Here is a 19,256-nt window from a genome sequence, read left to right on the forward strand (position 1 = left end):
TGTGTGTTGACCTTGTAACCAAGCTACTTGACTGAATTTGGTTATTAAGTCTAGAAGACTTTTGGTGGAGATCTTGGGGTCTTCCATATACAGTATCATGTCACCAGCAAATAATGACAATTTGACTTCTTCATTACCTATCTTTATTCCTTTTATTTCTTTCTCTTGTCTAATTGCCATGGCTAATGTTTCCAGAACTATATTGAACAAGAGTGGTGATAGTGGACATCCTTGTCTTGTTCCTGATTTTAGTGTGAAGGATTTCAGTTTGTGACCATTTAGTATGATATTGGCTGTTGGTTTTTCATAGATGGCTTCTATCAGTTTGAGGTAGAGACCATCTATTCCAATTTTTTGTAGGGTTTTTATCATAAATGCATGTTGGATTTTGTCAAATGCTTTTTCTGCATCTATAGAGATAATCATATGGTTTTTGTCCTTGGCTCTATTGATATAGTGTATTACATTAATTGATTTGCATATATTGAACCATCCCTGCATCCCTGGGATGAATCCCACTTGATCAGGGTGTATGATCTTCTTGATGATCTTCTGCATTCTGTTTGCCATTATTTTATTAAGGATTTTTGCATCTATGTTCATTAGTGAGATTGGCCTATAGTTCTCCTTTTCAGTTGGGTCTTTCTCTGCTTTGGGGATCAAGGTGATGCTTGCTTCCAGGAATGAATTTGTGAGTATCGCTTCCCTTTCAATTTCATTGAGTTTAAACAGTAGTGGCAGCAGTTCCTCTCTAAATGTCTTGTAGAATTCAGCAGTGAACCCATCAGAGCCCAGGCTTTTCTTAGTTGATAAGTTTTTAATTACCTTTTCAATTTCATTGGTTGATATTGGGTTGTTCAGAATTTTTAGGTCTTCTTCATTCAACTTTGGTAATTCATGTGTGTCTAGGAATCTGTCCATTTCTTCTGTGTTGTCCCATCTTATTGGCGTATAGGCTCTGGAAGTAGGTATTGATGATCCTCTGGGTTTCTGCTGGGTCTGTTGTGATTTCACCCTTTTCACTCCTAATTGCATGGATTTGGGCCTTTTCTTTCCTTTTTCTGACAAGGTTGGCTAAGGGTTTGTCAATTTTGTTGATTCTTTCCAAGAACCAACTCTTGGCTTCATTGATTTTTTGTATCATTCTCTTAGTCTCCATTGCATTGATTCTGCTCTGCTCTTCATAATTTCCTCCCTTGTATGAGCTCTGGGGTTGTCCTGTTCTTCTTTTTCTAGAAGCTTGAGGTGCAACATCAGGTTGTTTAATTGGGATCGTTCTGTTTTCCTAATATGCGTATTCACTGCTATGAATTTCCCTCGTTAAGACTTCTTTCATTGTGTCCCATATATTCCGATATGTTGTACTGTCACTGTCATTTAATTGAAGGAACTGTCTGATTTCTTCTTTAATTTCCTCTGTGACCCATTGGTTATTCAGAAGTATGTTGTTCAATTTCCACATGTTTATGAAGTTTTTTGAGTTTCTTTTGCTATGGATCTCCAATTTCATTGCACTATAGTCTGATAATATAGAGGGGATAACTTCAATTCCTTTGCACTTACTTAAACATGTTCTATGTGTGAGTATGTGGTCTATTTTGGAGAATGACCCATGTGCAGCTGAGAAGAATGTGTATTCTGATTTTGTGGGGTGGAAGACTCTGTAAACATCTGTTAAGTTCATTTGTTCAAGAGTTCAATTGAGTTCTAGTATTTCATTACTTATTTTTAGTCTAGTTGATCTAGTATTTGTGACAGTGGGGTGTTGAGGTCCCCCACTACAATTGTATTAGTGCATATATGACTTTTCATGTCCATTAGTATTTGTTTTATATAGTTGGGTGCACTAGTGTTTGGTGCATAGATATTTATGATTGTCATTTCTTCCTCTTGGATGGTTCCCTTTACAAGGATGTAGTATCCTTCTTTGTCTCTCTTCATCAGTATTGGTTTGAAATCTACTTGATCTGCCAAGAGGATAGCTACTCCTGCTTTTTTTCAGGTTTCTGTCACATGGAGTATTGTTTTCCACCCTTTAACTTTCAGTCTATGAGTTTCCTTTTGAATTAAGTGTGTTTCTTGTATGCAGCATATTGTTGGATTTTGCTTCTTGACCCATTCTGCCTGTCTATTTCTTTTGATTGGTGAATTGAAACCATTAACATTGATGGTTATAACTGAAACTTACTGACTTGTCATTACTATGACTTTTTCTTTTTGTTGAGTTCTCCCCCTTTACATTTAATTTCTTGTCATGCCAGATGGGTTCATTCTGCTTTGCTTCCTGGGGTTGTGATCCTCAATGTCTTTTCCTAGGATATTGTGTAAAATTCTTTGGAGTGCTGGTTTGGTATTCATGAAGTTCCTAAGGTGCTGTTTGTCATGAAAGTATCTTATTTCTCCATCCATTTTGAAAGATAGTTTTGCAGGGTACATCAATCTGGGTTGGAGGCTGTTTTCTTTTAGGGCTTGGAATATGTCACTCCAAGCTCTTCTTGCCTTGATGGTTTGTGTTGAGAAGTCTGCTGTGATTCTGATGGGATTTGTTTGTGATTTGTTTCTTTTATCTAACTGCTTGTAGAACTTTGTTCTTCTGTTGAGTTTCTGGAATCTTAACAATTATATGCCTATGTGTAGATTTTTTTTTGATCAAGGCTATTTGGAGTCCTATATGCCTCACTTATCTGTATGTCAAGCTCTTTTCCCCTGCTTGGGAAGTTTTCTGCCCTTATTTCTGTGAAGAGATTTTTTTATGTAATCTGCACTATCTCCTGTTTCTTCATTGGCTCCAATCAGTCTTATGTTATTCTTCTTTGCATCATCTAGCAGCTGCTGGATTGATTTCTCATGTTCCCTTATAATTTTGAAGCAATTTTTATTTTCCTGCTCATTAATTGCAATCTTATCTTCTATATCTGAAATTCTGTCCTCACACTGGCTCATTCTGCTGTGTAGACTTTCAGTGGAGTTTTTCATGTCCCGGAAATCTATTTGCATCTGTTTTATGGATTCCATTTGTTTCTTATGTTGGGATTCCATCATGTTCCTCAGCTCCTCTCTAGATTTATTAATCATGTCTTGCAGTAGGGGCACAATTTCTCCTGTTATCTGAGAAATTATTTCTGATTTCCTTTTTTCCAGATCCCCTTTTGTTGCCAATTCAGTGGGTCCAGGTGGTTGAGTATCAGAGTGTTCCATCTCATTTCCCTTTGGGGTTGCTGTAGGTGATCTGGAAGTCTGGTTTTGAGACTTATTTAAGTGTTTTCTCATTTCAACTGGTGTGGGGGCTGTTGGCACCTGCACGGATTACCTCCTCTGAGCTGGGAGAGGTGGGACAGGGGCCAGGAGCAGCAGTAGGGATGGTGACCCAAAAACCCTTTCCTGTGGGCTGGGAGCAGCGGTAGGGATGGTGGCTGGGAAGCCCCTTCTTCTGGACCAGGAGCAGTGGGACAGTGGCTCAGAAGCCCCTACCTCTGGGCCGGGAGCAGCAGGACAGAAGGTGGCCCAAAAGCCCTTTCCTGTGGGCTGGGAGCAGCGGGAGGGATGGTGACCAGGAAGCCCCTTCCTCTGGACCAGGAGCAGTGGGACAGTGGCTCAGAAGCCCCTACCTCTGGGCCGGGAGCAGCAGGACTCAGTACCGTGGTCTGGTGGTCCGGTGTCCTCTGCGTCTTCGTAGTGTGGAACCAGGTGGCTGTACAGAGGAGCAGGGGTGGGGGTCCAGTGGATTGTTGCTGGGGCGCAGGCTGATTCTGAGTGTTCCGCGTGACTCAGGACCTCGGTAGGGCGTGCGCAGACCTGCCTGTCTGCAGCGGGCTGATCCACTAGCTATATTTTTGTCAAAGTCAAGAATGCAACAAGTGATCTTATAGCATGAAAAGCTTCTTTCAAAATTAAACCAATTTAGGAGTCTTGAGATTAATTTACAGTTCCTCTTCAGTGCAAGCATGTAAGATACAGTTAATACACAGAGAATTTCTGCTCGTTCTTCCTCCATCAATAATATCAACATCACTGCATGCCAAGCTTTCCTTTCTCTGAGCCTCACAGCCCTTAGGATGCACAGCCCAGTGCTAGAGCTTTTATGGAAGCACTGAAGTATCCCCTGGTATCCCCTGTGGGCTATCAGTTCACTGAGTGCTGAAATCAATCATAATTCATGCCTACATCCCCAGAAGCTCCTAGGAGAGTAGTGTACACACACTAAGAGCCTGGTAAATGTACAGACATAATTGCCTCTTGAACATACTATTTTAACCAAACTTTATAGGAAAGGATAGGATAAATGGAAAATAGGATAGGATTTCAAGTTAGAAAAAGTCCTCTATGATGCACAAATTAACAGTTCTGGTGTAGGAGATGTGTAGGCACAGGTAATTCATTTAACTGTGGTATGCATTCATGCATAAGACATAAATTACTAAAATTCACGTATACACAAACAGTACTCATAAAGAACAAAAATCATACTACACAGTCTTCATACTGTAAGCCCACATGCACTACACAAGTTCATATGTAGTACTCATAGATTTGTGAGTATACACTATACACTAAATGCTTGGAGGTCAGTTTCAAGTGAATGTTCTATAATGCTCAGTCTCTAATCAATGTAGATAAATTTTGAGAAAAATCAATCTGATTGTGCCAGAAAAAAATAGAAAGAAGCACACCAAGATGGTAGAAATAAGGAAGTTCCTTTAAATTTTTAAAAATTGTATATAATATATTAATATATTCCCTTTTTTAAAAGAATCTTAAAATTACAGATAATGGAACTTCACCCTCTAATCTCTATGTATTCCTTAGAGATAACCACTATATTTTGTGTGCATCCTTTCATAGTTCTGTTTTTTACAGTTACATACATACATTTGTACCGTTGCATGTGATTTTGAGGTTTTTTTAAATGTCGTTTACTTTTACTAGTTCTAATAGTCACCAAAAAAATCTATAAAGGAGATTTTTTTTTTGAGATAGAGTCTCACTGTGTAGTTCAAGCTAGCCTTGCACTCACTATGTACCCCAGCTGGCCTTAAATTAGTGGTGGTCCCCCTGCCTCAGCCTCCCAAGTGCAGGGATTACAGGTGTCCACCACCATGCCCAGCCTCCTTTCTTATTTTATATGAAGAAATAGGACTTAGATGGAGTAAGATTTTTTAAGCTTCCCAGTGTCACATACTAATAGGCATCTGAACTGAATTGAGCCCTCCTCTCCATGAGTAAGATATTTTTCCATTTATGCAGGCTCCTCTTTATGTTCCTCCATAAATTTTCAGAGGTTAATCTATAAAGGTTGTGTACATGTCGTTAGATTCATTTTAGGGTCCATTCTACCTTTCATTAACATTTTGAAATAGATATTTTTCTGACAGGCTGTATTTCCTAATTGACTACTGCTAGTGTAAAAGAAAGCCATTAATTTTTTTAATATTAGTTTTATAAGTCACTTTTCTGATTCACTTGATCATTTATATTCACTTGGTTCTCATGTTTTTCTAGGTATACTATCCATCTCTGACAAATTGTAACAGTGCATCTTTTCTGTTCTAACCCACAAAGATCTCATTTCTTGTTTAGTTGCACTGGCTGGGCTCTCCCGTGGACTGTAGGGTAGTACAGGTCATGACTGACATCCTTTTGCTGGCCTTGATTTTAATGTTGTTGCTTCTAATGTGTTGCCGCTTAATATGAAGTTTGCTGTGTGGTTCTGGTGTACAGCATTATGAAGTAAAATGTATCATTTGTCTTCTAATGGCCTTGGAGTATTTTCTTGTTTGTTCTTTTCCATCATGGATTGAGTGTTGAATTTTATCAAAAATTTTTGGAATATATTGAGGTAGTCATGTGCATTTCTTTTTTATTCTGTTAATACAGTGTTTTGACCAGTTTGGGAACATTAACTCTTCTTTTTTGCGGGGGGGTGGGGTGGATAAAATCTATGTATTGTGCTTTTAATACCATACTGGATTTTACAACTTTATATGGGGGTTTTACTTAACTTAGTAGGTGATGTTGGTCTTTAATTTGTTGGGGTTTTTGTGTGTGTGTGTGCACTCCTTATTCTGTTTTTGCCACCAGGAAATCTGGCCTCATAAGATAAATTAACATATTTTTCTCTGCTTTGGCACAGTTTAGGTAAGAGGAGAATTATCTGTTCCTTGGTAATTGTTAGAACTTGCCTGCAATATTGTCTAGATCGGGGCAGTGGGGCAAGTAGAACTTTGAATATCAATTCAATTTCAGCTTTTATTATTAGACTAGACTTTTATTCTTCTAGGGTCATTTTTGATAGTTTATATTTTCTCAGAATTTTCCCATTTCATCTAGGTTTTCAAATGTAGTGCTATAAATTGAATATAGCATTCTATCACAATTTAACAAAATCTTTTGTTAATTATATAATTACAGTTTCTGTCTCATTTCTAATAATGTCACTACTGCTTCCTCAATCTCTTGTACTCTCTCTCTATCTCTGCCTCACATCCTGCCAAAGCAATTGTCTATTTTATTAGGGTTTTTTTAAACAATATCAATAACAAAAAGCTTTTAGTTTTATTTACTAATGGTTACCATTGGGTTTTTTCTAACTAGTTCATTAATTTCTGACTTTATTACCACCTTTTTGGGCTTTAGATTTTTTTGTATTCCTTTTCTCAGCTTCTTGAGTTTGAGGCTTGTTGTTTGCTTGTTTGTTTTTCATCTACTTTATATTCTAAGAAATTCGTGCAAGACTTCTAGGGATTAAGCATTGCTATAAATAAATTGTAAATCTACTGAATCAATGTAACACTTCCAAGTTTTCATTTTCTTTTTTATTTTTATTTTTTTGGTACCGGGAATCTTACTCGGGACCTCGCGCTTGCGCAGCAGGTGCCAAAACCACTGAGCTAAATCCCCAGCCCCTTCATTTTCTTTTAAACAAGGAGTTACTTAAGACTGTGTAGGGCTTTTTCTGAATTTTCATATTGCTACGGGTGAGATTTCCTGTGATCTCAACTCTGAGACGGAGACTGGTGTGCAGCAGCCTGGCTTTACCCAGGAGTGCTCTTACCTGGAGAAGAGAAGCGTCAGAAGAAGAACTTGGCAAAGGGCGATGTTGGACTGAGATGGTCCTTGTTAAGGTTTATGTCTAGATGACCGCCAAAGCCTCTTGTGCTCACAGGTGGGGCTTTGGGGAGGTGATTGGATCACGGGAGTGTGATAGTGGATTGGTCCACTGATGAGTTTGTAGCTAAATGTGAGTTGAGAGGTGAGGCCTGGTCTGAGGTGGCTCCTTGGGATGTGGCCTGGAAGATCTTTCTCCCTCCCTCCTCTTTTGTTCTCTCTCTGCTTCCCTCCACCATGCCATGAGCTGTTCCCCCTCTGCCGTGCCACCCTGCCTTAGAGCCAGCCGACTGTGGGCTGAAACCTCTACCAACTGTGAGCCAAAATAAACCTCTCCTCCTTTAATTTGTGGGTGCTGACTATTGTGTCTCAGCAACAAGAAAGTAACAAGACATTCCTGCACACTTGTTCCCAGTTGGGAGGACACGCCAAGGCTCCTTAGCCCAAGCCTGAGTACCAGTCAGTGAGTGGGTGTGGTCTATTCAGAAAGGGGCACGGCCTTGGGCGAGGCAGCTTTTATCAGCTAAGTCACTTCCTGAAAGGAGTTGACAGCTGAGAATTGACTGCCAGCAGCACTTCAGCACAGCTAAAGCAATAAATCCTCTTTCCAGAGAGGGTCCCCGAGGGAGCATTTCATCACCTGCTGTGAATATTCATAGTATAATGTTTTAACTAACTTTTGGTTGTTGATTTTTAAACTACATAAATCATTTATTTCTCCATAAATTTGAATAATTGTTCAATCATATGTTTAGTGCTTTTAGAATATTTTACGTAGAGGTACATAACAAAACATATTTAGGGAACTCATATTGTTTACCTTTTAATTGTTTGGATGTCTTCTATTATAAACAGTGCTGACACAGATATCCTTGGAGTTGAAATCTTGCAGAAGCCACAATAGTAGTTTCAGGAGTGGTACCATGATCGTTGCCCATAGTTATTTTCTTAAGATAAACTGATGGAGGAATATTTCATGGAAATGTGAATTTTGAATTTATTGCTACTCTGCTATTTTGGCCAGCTGCTTTGGAGTGTTTATTTCCTTGTCTTCTTTCCAGTAATATTACCTATTTTTTAATTGTTAACAATCTAATAGGTGAGAGTAGCGTCTTACCATTATCTCTGTCCACTGAAGTGTATTTCAATGAACGTGAAAACAAATGGCATTCCCCAGCGCAAAGTGATGCTACCAGACGCTATGTGTCAAGAGGAAAAAATTGATGGTGGGAAAAGGGAATTACTGTTAGGAAAAATCTTACATATTATTTACTCCTGTCACTGCAGTGACCTAATGAGGAGCTTGCGGCCTAGATGGGAGTCACTGATCTAAGTCACCTAGCTTCTGAATACAGGAACTGAGGGCTCCAGGCCACACTACCATCTCCTCTCTAGTGTGTTTGGAAGGTAAATTTGTTCTTTCTTCCCAGTATTCAAGTTCCACAAAGCTGTGGTTTCTGAAAGAAGTCTTGTGAACTGCCTTGGAAATGTTTTTGCTTATTCAGATGACAGTATCTAAAATTGTTATTAATATCTTCATATTTGCTTGATGAATGTCTTCGGCCAAGTGCTGCAAACGTGATTTCAGGGCCCCCTGGAGTGTCACATGATGTAATGGTGAACAGCTTCCAGAGTAAGATCACCTGAATTTGAATCCCAGGTTCATCAGTTAATAACTAAATGAATTAACCTCACTGCCTCAGTTTCCTCATCTTTAAGATGGGCATAATAGTTATATCTGTCTCGTAGGTAATATGTGAAGTCAATCAGATACAAGATATTGTATCATACAAATTGTTGAGGGTGGTCCACATCACAAAAGTTAGCTATTATAAATAAGGTGATTTTTTTTTCAAAGTGGGTTTTAGACACTTCTGTTGTGGTGAGGCTATCCAGGGATATATATTCCCTGAAGTGGGAGCAAAGTGTTAGCACCCCTGGTGTTGTTGTCCATGGTCCTGAATCATTATCGCATGCTTGTCCAATAGAACATTATTGGTTCTATGGAGTTGGTGGAGGAAGATGTATTCAACTACCCAGAGCTTTCTATAAACTATATCTTATCCTTCTAGAATGAGCCAGAAAAATCCATCTTCAAACAGTTTAAAGTCCAGGCATGGTATTAATAACCTATCTAGGTCTGAGAACCAGTAGAGATGCGGGGTGAATATGAACTTCCTCTTCAGGCAGATACAGGTTTGAATGATGGCTCAGTTACCTGCAGAGTCTGGCCTTAGGTGTGCTGTGTTGTAATATTTACCTGGAAAGATTATTTTGAGGATTATATTAGTGTAGAGCCAATCGATTTTCTTTCTTTCTTTTTCAGTACTGGCGATCAAACTCAGGACCTTGTGCTTTCGAGGCAGGTGTGGTGCCACTGAGCTAAATCCCCAGCCCCTAAGCCAATAGATTTTCAATGAATTATTGCTGTTGTTAGGAGAAACAGATAGGGGAAGAAGAAAGGGAAAGGAGATTAGAGAACAGGAAATCAGAGGGTGAAGAGGGAAGAAGGGAGGCAGAACACAGAGGTTCATGACGTGAAGAATGGTGTTGGACCAGCTAACCACAAGTTCCTTCTTGTCCACAGAACTCAGTGTGGTTTCATGTGCTGTTCCAAACTTGAATGCTTTCTCTCTAGTGTGGTTTTGTTGTGATTATGGCTAACACACATACACACACACACACACCTACCAGCACACTACCTGATATTTTTACAGTGCTACCTCTTTCTGTGGCTGCCCAACCCTAACACTCATGCTTGAGAACCAGAACTTTGTGATGTCTCTTCTTTGATAGCTCTGTTTCTGCTACAGGGATGAGCGTCCAGCTTTAATGAAGCTATTATTTTCTTACCTTCTTGGGTTTTGTTGTTGTTGTTGTTCCTGTTTTTTGTCCATTCACTTTCTGGTAAAAAACTCTTATTATCCATTCTGTGCCCTCCCTAGATGACATATTTGGCACCAAATATCACAGCAGGAATATAAAAAACAGGTTTGGATTGGAAAGAAGGGGAAATTCTGCAGGGAATATAAGTCATAACATGAGAATTGTAGGAAAATGGTAGCCTGATAGGTTTCTGGCAGTCTTAGGGCCCTGACTTCCCTGTAATGTTTTCCTGCCTCGGGAAAGTGGGACTGACATGAGAGATCTGGAATCTGTTGACTTGAGGGCCTCTTAAGGAGAAGGAATAGCTCTGCTTACTCCAAATCGCTCCTTTACATTAATGGAAAGTAGTGGTTACAAAGCACTGGCATACTGTTGGGCCACACTGAATTTCTCTAGGTTTGGGTGGGTTCCAAGAATTTTCCTTCTTGACATGTTGCCAGCGGGTGCTGCTACGCTGCCGTGGGGTCCATGCTTTCGGTATCACTGATAGAAAGTTTCACATGTTTGTGACTCTCATAAGCATTCTTCAAATGATCCCGATGACAACCTTGCCAAGTGAATCCTAATATTATTCTGCCCATTTAGAGATGAAGGACAACCCGTTTCATACCACACAGTTATATGTAGTAGAGCCAAGATTTGAATTCTGATTCTAACTCCAAGGCCAGATTTGTGCTTGATACTTTGGGTAAAAGTATCCCTGATGCCAGGGATGAACCTAAAGAACTTTTCCCTGGGTAGTAATTTTGTAAAGGAGGCCTCCACTCACCACCCTCCCATCAGTTTCTCAGCTCTGGGGTCCGGGCCATGACCTTTCTGTTGCTGCTACAACCCTTAACATTTCTGCTGCAGCGCCCCTAGCGGCAAAGATGAGTAAGGGTTCTTCCAGGGTTCACAAACCTGTGGCCCCAGGGTAAGAACAAGATTTTGTTGAAATCTCATGTTTTGCCTCCAGATTTCCTGCATATCTTGCATTCTGTAACATTCCGTGTTCGTGTTTACAATCATTTTCCCTCTCAACCAATATAGGCCTTGAGGAGCATGCTGGGGCTTTGCCCCTGGCTTCTCATTTGTGATCCAGTTTGAGGGTGAGGGTGAAGAAAAGCCAAGCCTCACTCATGGTATCAGCACCTAGCACAGGACCAGGCACTTAGGTACTCGATGCTTATTCAGTCAGAGATATTGTGGCAAAGAAAAGACCACGGGCCTTGAGACTGAACAGACTTGGATTCCCATACCAGTCCTGTCCCTTACTAGTCAACGATTCTAGGAAAATCCCTCCGCCTGTTTCTACAGCTATAAAATGGGGATAAAATACCTTCCTCACAGGGTCTGGTGAATATTAGAGATGGAGGGAGTAAAGAATCCCATGTTTTCTGGTCAATAAATGAGCCTGCTGCTATTACTGCTTGTTATGACAATGATTTGTTGAACACGTGAACAAATGAATAAATTAATGACCCATCCTCTAACTGTGATGCCCCTGGACTGTAGACACTCTCTGTGTGTGACAAAGGCAGCCTACTAAGGAAGCAAGACTCATCTTCCCAGGAGCCCAGAGCCCCTGCTGGGTACCCCAGTCCCCCACCCTGCTTGGTTCAGCCTGTCATTTTCATGATTCCCCCCAAAACAGAGATTCTCACATTCTTGCTAAGGAAATTAATAGGGAACACCATGCCCCTCAAATGAAAGTCGCATCTGAATCCATATGGGTAGCATATTAATTCTGTAACTTTTTTTTATGTTTAAGGATGTTATGCTGGTAATCCACTAAATGAGATATTAGGGTATTACTCATATTTTCTATTGATAAACTCAAATTAGCTCATTACTTAGTTCCCTGGGGGCTCTAACTCAGTTATCTGTGAAGTCAGTCCCACTCTAAAAGCTCAGAGCTCCTGCCCCCGTACTTAAGCAGATGGTTACAGCCCCGTGACCTGGGGAAGGCCGTGTTGATATCATTGCAACACCAGTCTTGTTTTCAGTTGGTTGTGGTTTTTGGCTACTGCTGTACTTGCTTCTTAATTAGAAATTATAGTTCATTTGACTTCCTCATTATCATATTAGTCTGTGAGGATATTTGGTTAACCCTACAACATGCCATGATACATATTTGCATCAAAAGTATTTTTAGTCTATGATTTTCCAATTACTAGATTTTAAGACATGAGCAAGTTATAGTTCAAACATTATTCGTGTGTATCCTGTTGCTAAACAGATATATATATCCTTCACCCAAAAGTACTTATATAGTTGTTTTGGTTATATTTGATTGCATAACTAATTACTTTCAAACTTAGTGCATTAACGTTCGCTTTATAATTCTGCATGATTATGTGCACTGGGAGTCCAGATAAGACTCAGCAGGGAGAGGTTCTCTCTACTCCACGCAGAGGTTATTAAGGCTGTAAAATCCAAGATGGCTCCCTGACTTGTGTGTCCAGCACCACAGGTAGGATGGCTTCCATGACAAGGTGCTGGTTGGAATGGTTTGAGTGGGGCCTTATATCTCGGGCTTTAGGTCTCATTGTCAGCTGGGTTGCTCAGTTCTCTTCTACCTGATGTCTCTGTGTAAGAAATGGCTCAACTTCTTACAAGAACACAAAACTAGAAGCTTCCAGGCCTTCTCAAGGTTCAGGCCTGACATTGACACAACATCTTTACTGCATCTTTGTGGTTAAGGCAAGTCACAGGTGAAGTCTAGACTGGGGGGAAGAGACTAAAAAGGTACTGTATATGGTTTCTGGGGGAACCACCAATATAACGCATTGTAACAATTGTTTGATGAACTCAAGCAACTTAGTAACTTGCAACATACTATCAGGTTAAGCCTAATAAAGTAAAGCATAATAGGTTATAAGCTTTTAGGTTATAAACATCATAGCCTAAGTTTATGCCATTATTTAATATTAAGATGTGTATGTCAGTACATAGTTCTATTATAAAGCCAGCAACTCATATATGATATATCAACAATTCCATTCCACCTTGCGTCTTTTGCTCCTCACCAATTCTTTACTGTCACCCTTTTCTTTCTCTACAAAGAGCTACAAACAATTGTGGTAGGATCTTTTGCTCTTTGTAAATGATCCAGTCAGAAAAGGTTGAGAACCATTTTTCTAGTGCTCCAGAAATGAGCCCTCAGAGATCTTTTAGTAACCAGAGCTGTGAAACAAACGATCATAGCACTGTTTCCTCCCCCAAGGAATTCAGAGCCTTTCAGGAAGAAAATCGGCAAGTCCACGCAGTGTGTAAGTGCCCCAATAAAGAAAAGCCCGACGTGCGACTGGAGAGCTCAGGCTGGGCGATGTAAGGGAAGTTCTTAGAGTAGGTGATATTTGAACTGAACTCCAAAGGCCACATCAAAGTCACAGGGTTGAAAAAGGAAAAGTAGGAATAAAAGCCAAAGATGGGGCAGTTGTCAAGATGTGATTTGTCTCAAGCCTGGGAAGAGAGAGGGCTCCTATCTTTCTAGCTTCTAGGCATTCTTTCCTTATAAAAGATGGACTCATTATGGGTTTGTTATAAATCTTCAGATGCATATAAATAAGCTCCCCCAGTGTGATGTCATATTCATGAATTAATGTTTTAGAAGAGCAGCAAGGAGATGAAGAGGTGTTTGTTCCTGGATAATTGGGTAGGGCTGATTCATTCAAATGAATAGAGACCTGGGGTGCAATTCAATATTCATTGAATTTGCTGTTTCCTCCTGACTTGTGATTTCCATGCTGACATCTGTATAGAACAAATAGGGTTTGATCCAGGGTACAAAATTGCAGAGCTAGAAAATGTGCTAGAAACCATTATTCTCACCCCCTCATTTTATAGACAAGGAAACTGAGGCCCAAGGAGCTAAAGACATTGCTTAGAGTGGCAGAGCTTTAGTGAGAGAAAATACTCTTCTCCCATCCAAGGTAGACAATATGCAATCTGAGTTTTATGTAGAAAGCCCTATTAAATTGTGTTCTGTCAGGAAAGATGCTCGGGATGGTAATAAGATCGTTGGTGCTGAAAAGCGTCACTGAGAGAAGCATGACGGTGGAAGGGGAAGCCAACCAACTGATGAGAGCCAGGAGCAGAGCAGCCCTTCTGCCTGCGAGCTGTCGTCTCCCTCCCAGGGCAGAAAGGCCAAGGTGGGCCGCCGTGTGGGACCCATCTGGAGAGCCAGGCAGTGTTTCCTAATGTTTCCTGGTGGAGATGAAGGATGGCCCAGTTCCATCTTCCGTGAAGCCACGCACTGAGCGAGGGAGGAACACTGATACTGCGACAAGCATTTGCTGAATTACTACCGTGCACACCTCTTCGCCTGAGAGCTCCTCCTCCACCGTGGTATGGGCTCTTCCGGGAAGCCTCCTGGCCTCTGGCCTGCTTCAGCCACATAATGCCCTTCAACCCCATGACTCTCTTGGCTTGGGTGTTAATGAGCTGTGTGAGTGTCTTTCTCCCTCACTGACCCTCGACTACCACAGTACAAACATACAGAGTTCCATGGGTCACAGCTGAGACAGCAAAGGGATCTTTTTCTCTGGAACCAGACAACGCTTAGTGGTTTGTCATGGGAAGGAAGTAGTGAAGGGCATTCCAGGTGGATCAAAGATATGGCCTATCTATTAGTCCATTAACTCATGTCTATGCAGTCCTACTATGTGCCCAGCATTTTGCTAGTGCTGGGAGTAGATAGAAGATCAATACAGCTGGAAGGGGACACTGGGTCAAGAATGGGGAGGTGGGCTATTACCAGGGGTAAAGGGCCCCTAGGAACTGGGTGAGGGTGCTGACCTTTTATCCTGGAAGCCAACAGAGGCCTGAGAATGGTCTTTGGCAGGGAAGTGTTGGCATCACACTTGGCCCTAAATGAAGGAGGTCTTTATGAATAGATATGGAGTGATTCGTAGTGTATATTGGTAAGTGAAAAAACTGCGCCAACAGCAACCTGTCATGTGCTCTTTTGTGTGAGAAAGAAGGGAAGGGAGATTAAGATGTCCGTGTACTTGTTCATTTGCAAAAATAAGTGCAGGAAGAATAGACAAGCTGGAAACTTTCCAGGGCAGGTGGGAATAAGGTGGAAAGGAGAAGGCTGAGAACAAAGCAGAAGGAACAATGCTTCTCTGAGGATATCTTTTTATATAGTTCTGACTTTTGCATCCATAGTAAAAAAGAATTCTTGAAAATGAAGAAAATGCCCTCAAGTGGAAGACAGAAAGCGATGGGAATGGGAAAGAGCTGACACAAGCATCTTTGGAAAGCAGGATTTGGAAGAGAAGCTGTTGGCTGCAAACAAAAGGGCTGTAAACAAATTGTGAGCTCAGTTTTTCACAGAGACATTCTGTGTCTAGCAATTCTGAAATTACTTTTTGTGTATTTTAAGATTGAGCAGATAAGTATATTGTAGATGAAGGCCACAAAGTTTGTTGGAGAAGAGAGTGTTAAAATATGGAACAAGGGAAATGCCAGGTGTTTGTCAGGCTGGAGTTCATTCTAGATAGATACATAGATAGATAGAAAGAAAGAAACCGTGTGTGCCTTTCCTAGCTCTGTCTCTGATAAGGCCTAGGAGGAATGACAAACCCCAGTAACGGAGCACACCTAGTGTCCAAACATTGGTTTCAAATAGCATTCTCCACTGCAAGGAGTCAGGACTCCATGGAAGAAAGATCAATTTCAGAGCAGGCAAAGTACAAGATGAGTGTAAAGCATTTATAGTCCCAGAAATTAAGGATATGCTCAAAGAATGCAGGTAATATTTTTTTTAAAACAAAACCACATTCTAGGAGGGTAAGAGAGAATTCCAAGGTTCAAGCCCAGTCCAGACAACTAGTGACCTAACAAGACCTTGTCTCATGGTAAAAGTTTTTAAAAGGCTGGAAATGTAGCTCAGTGCAAAGGCCCTGGGTTCAATCCCCTCTACCAGTGATGGCAAACCTTTTAGAGCTTTCAATGATAGCAAACAGCTCACTGCAGCACACATGCCATAGATGTGTCACCACCGCCCTATACTGTAAAAAATGAATAAATAAACCAACCACTTGGGAGACAGTCTGAGAGTCTGATCAAATACGAATAGCAAGGATTACAACCCACTGAATAAAATAAGAATCTGTGAATATAGCTAAATATATGTTAACATAATATATATTTGCAGGGGGTGTAATGTTTAAATTTTTAAAAGCTATTACAGTAAAAGACATTGGTAAGGACATGGGATAAGTGTGTTTGAAGGGAAGGGGAATATTTTGAGGGGGATTAATGGCAAGTTTGTCTTACATAATAAATTTTTTAACTTAGCCATTTACCATATTTTATCATGTATTATTTATATATTTATCATTTGTATGTCATTCATTTTGATGAATGTTTTATTATATTTTGTAGTATACATATTTATAGTATATATATACTGACATAAGAAATTTTTTATATATCCTGACATAAAGAAAGGATAACTCATCCTTATAGTAGACTTCCAACTAGTAGATACAGAAAGAATGATAGAAGTAGAAAAATCACTGTCATAGTAGTAATTAATCCAGCCAAGAATATCTGTGGATGCTAAAACTAATGGAAAAGATCAATGAGTAATTACAAAATTCCAACAACCTGGAGTGGGATAAACTCAGGCTCACAAATCCAAGGCACACTGTAGATCTTTTCTCAGCTGCTCTCAGTAGCGCTGTTGCTACTAATGACAGCAGTTATTTATTGTGACAAGCCTTGTAACAGGTGGGGATTTGGGCTTTTGGGTTTTTGCAAATATTAACTCAATTCCAATACTAACTCTGTGAACTTTTCCACGAGTATCTTCCTTTACAAGAGGAAAACAAAGTTCAAGATATGAAAAATATGTCTAGGATCAAATACCTAATAAGAGGCAGAGCCCAGATTCAAATTCTCTGCTTTCTGGCTTTGATGTTGGCATTGTTCTATCATGCATTGTGTCCCTGGATCCTCCTTGAACTCTGTGCTCTCCGAAAGTGCAGAATAATTATCCCATGGAAGCATTCTTAAACAAAAGCACTGATGATTCCTTCCCCCCACCATATTTACTAAACACCTAGCCTCATTTCCCTGCAAAATTGAGACATCACGTGTCCTTTAATGATGGGGTTACATTCTGGGAGCTTCGGTGTTAGTCGATTTTGTCAGTGTGGGGCATCATGCTGTTGAACAAACCTAGATCATGGAAGTCAGTCACTTGTGTGGCCTCTGGAGGCAACCTACAGACGTGGTGAACACAAATGTAAGCAGCTGCTGCTAGCATAGCACATCCTACTGTTTTACAGTAAGCTTTTTTAATAACTAGAATACCCTAAAATAATGATCAAAAGTATAATAAGTCCACAGACCAGTAACCTAGCTGCCAATTATTATTACCAAGTAGTTTTACTGTGCATGATGATATGTGTGTACTTTCCTAAGACTGGCAGTGCAGTAATTTTGTTCACACCAGCATTACCACAAGCATGTGCGTCATTGGTTAAGGTATGATACCAGGATAGCCAGATTGTCACAGGGCCAGAGGAATGTCCCAGCTCCATTGTAATCTTATGGAACCACTGTTGCAGAGCAATGTAGTGTTGACCAAAATGCCATTATGCAGTGTATAACTGTACTTACTGCACATGTTGTTATGAGGATTAAATTAGACAATGTGTGTAAAGCTTATAGGACAGCATAAAACGCGTGTTCACTAAGTGACAGTAATAGCAGTTGTAATGTTGCATTCTGTGGTGTGATAAGAAGTCTTTCTGAAGGACACCCTTTGCTTTTGGACTGAATTGATAATCAGGCACCAAAGCATAAAGAGCTCTGTGTATTGTGAAAGGAAGATTGCATCTTATTCTATATGCAAAAGAAGGCACTGAAGAATTCTATTGCTTGGAGCGATGTGATCTGGTTGGCAATTTACAGAGCAGACCAAGGAGAGCAGAGAAAAAACAAATGCAGAGCGGCCAGCAGGAGGCTGTGGTCAAAGGCCAGGCAGGGATGGCAAGGGTCCAAGTGTCGGAAAGGGCTGCAGATGGCGAGGAGGGAGGATCGGGTGGACGGGCTCACTGCAGGCAGGAGAGGGCGGGGAAGGAGCTTCGGCTGAGCCTCTGGCCTGGCTGTTGGCTCCTCTCAGGGGAATGACCAGAGTGTGAAGGAGGCGCAGGCTGGGGCACTGCAAAGTGCCAAATTGCTGTGGTTTGAGACAGGCGGTGGAGTTGCAGTAGATAGCAGACTTATTCAGAGCTGGATGGAGGCTCCGAAGATCCACATATTGTGATCCAGATCAGAGAGAGCGGCCAGTGCTGGAGAATCACTGAACGTGGGGGTGCGTGGGATCCCCCGGGGAAAGTGATAGAGTGAGGAGAGGGCTGAGGGATTGGTTTTGGAAACACCAGTATTTTGAGATGGCACTAGAAGAGGCTGAAGGAGACTAAGAGAGGAGCACTCAGAAAGACAAGCAAGGTCCACAGTGTGAGCTTTCTGCCACGCCAGAGGCTACAGGCAGAGCAAACAAGGCAAAGACTCAGAACCAGTGACTTGAACAAGAGCAAGTGTCCTATTGGTAGATTTCCATTATCCCAGCTACTCACGAGGCTTAGAGTGGAGGATTGCAAGCTTGAGCCCTGCCTGGACAACTTTGCAAGACTCTGACTCAAAATAAAATTTTAAAAGGGCTGGGGATGAGCACTGAGGTGCTCAGTGGGTACTGAGGAGCAGAATCCAGTTTGCTGGTGAAGAAAAAAACAGCCTTTGTAAAAGAGAGAAATTAGTACCTGAATGCTCCCAGAGAAGCCAGCATTGCCCCTTGCTGTGCACTTCCTCCTACTGTCCCTCCTACTGCCCAGTGTTTGCCTGGGTTCCTTCTTCTCTTGGCTCCGACTTCCCTCTGACCCCTTTTTATGGCTCTGTCAGAACATGGAATTGCTTCAGTCACTAGGTGTTAGCCAGCCTTGGAGTTATTTGAATTTCCCCTGCAGTGCAGCAGAGGAAGGAAGGCAGCCATAATGGTGTGGTGTAGAAATCTGTGGGGCAGAATGGCTCCGCTTGGGAACCACTCCTCAGAGGCTACTGCTCCCACAGGGAGTTGGAGGCCTCCAGCAGCCTGAGGCCTTTTCATCCCACCGGATGCCCTGGATGTCCCTAACAGCACTGCTCACGGAGATGTTTGATCTTCCCGGGAGTTTAGAAGTGAAATGGGCCAGAGTTTGTGCCCCTTCCCCGGGCTCCCATCCCCCACAAACAATAGACTGGAGTTTGCTGGTCTGGCCTCCATGCCCTCT

General features: G+C 41.3%; 1 protein-coding gene across 7 annotated transcripts in view; it reads left to right on the forward strand.

The window, feature by feature from the left end:
- Dgkg (diacylglycerol kinase gamma) overlaps nucleotides 1–19,256 on the forward strand; it is a 187,498-nt gene that overhangs the window by 18,891 nt on the left and 149,351 nt on the right. Inside the window, exon 1 of one of the 7 annotated variants that reach the window (XM_021255945.2) lies at nucleotides 8,198–8,511. The exons of the other annotated variants lie outside the window; for them this stretch is intronic. The gene's annotated coding sequence lies outside the window, so the exon portion shown is untranslated. Of the gene's footprint in view, nucleotides 1–8,197; nucleotides 8,512–19,256 lie in introns of those variants that run through there. 7 annotated transcript variants of the gene reach the window in all.

The sequence above is a fragment of the Heterocephalus glaber genome, unplaced genomic scaffold (assembly GCF_053883595.1).
Source record: "Heterocephalus glaber isolate CG9 unplaced genomic scaffold, H.glaber_assembly_v1.0 deba00001504, whole genome shotgun sequence".
NCBI classification, from domain to species: Eukaryota; Metazoa; Chordata; class Mammalia; order Rodentia; family Bathyergidae; genus Heterocephalus; species Heterocephalus glaber.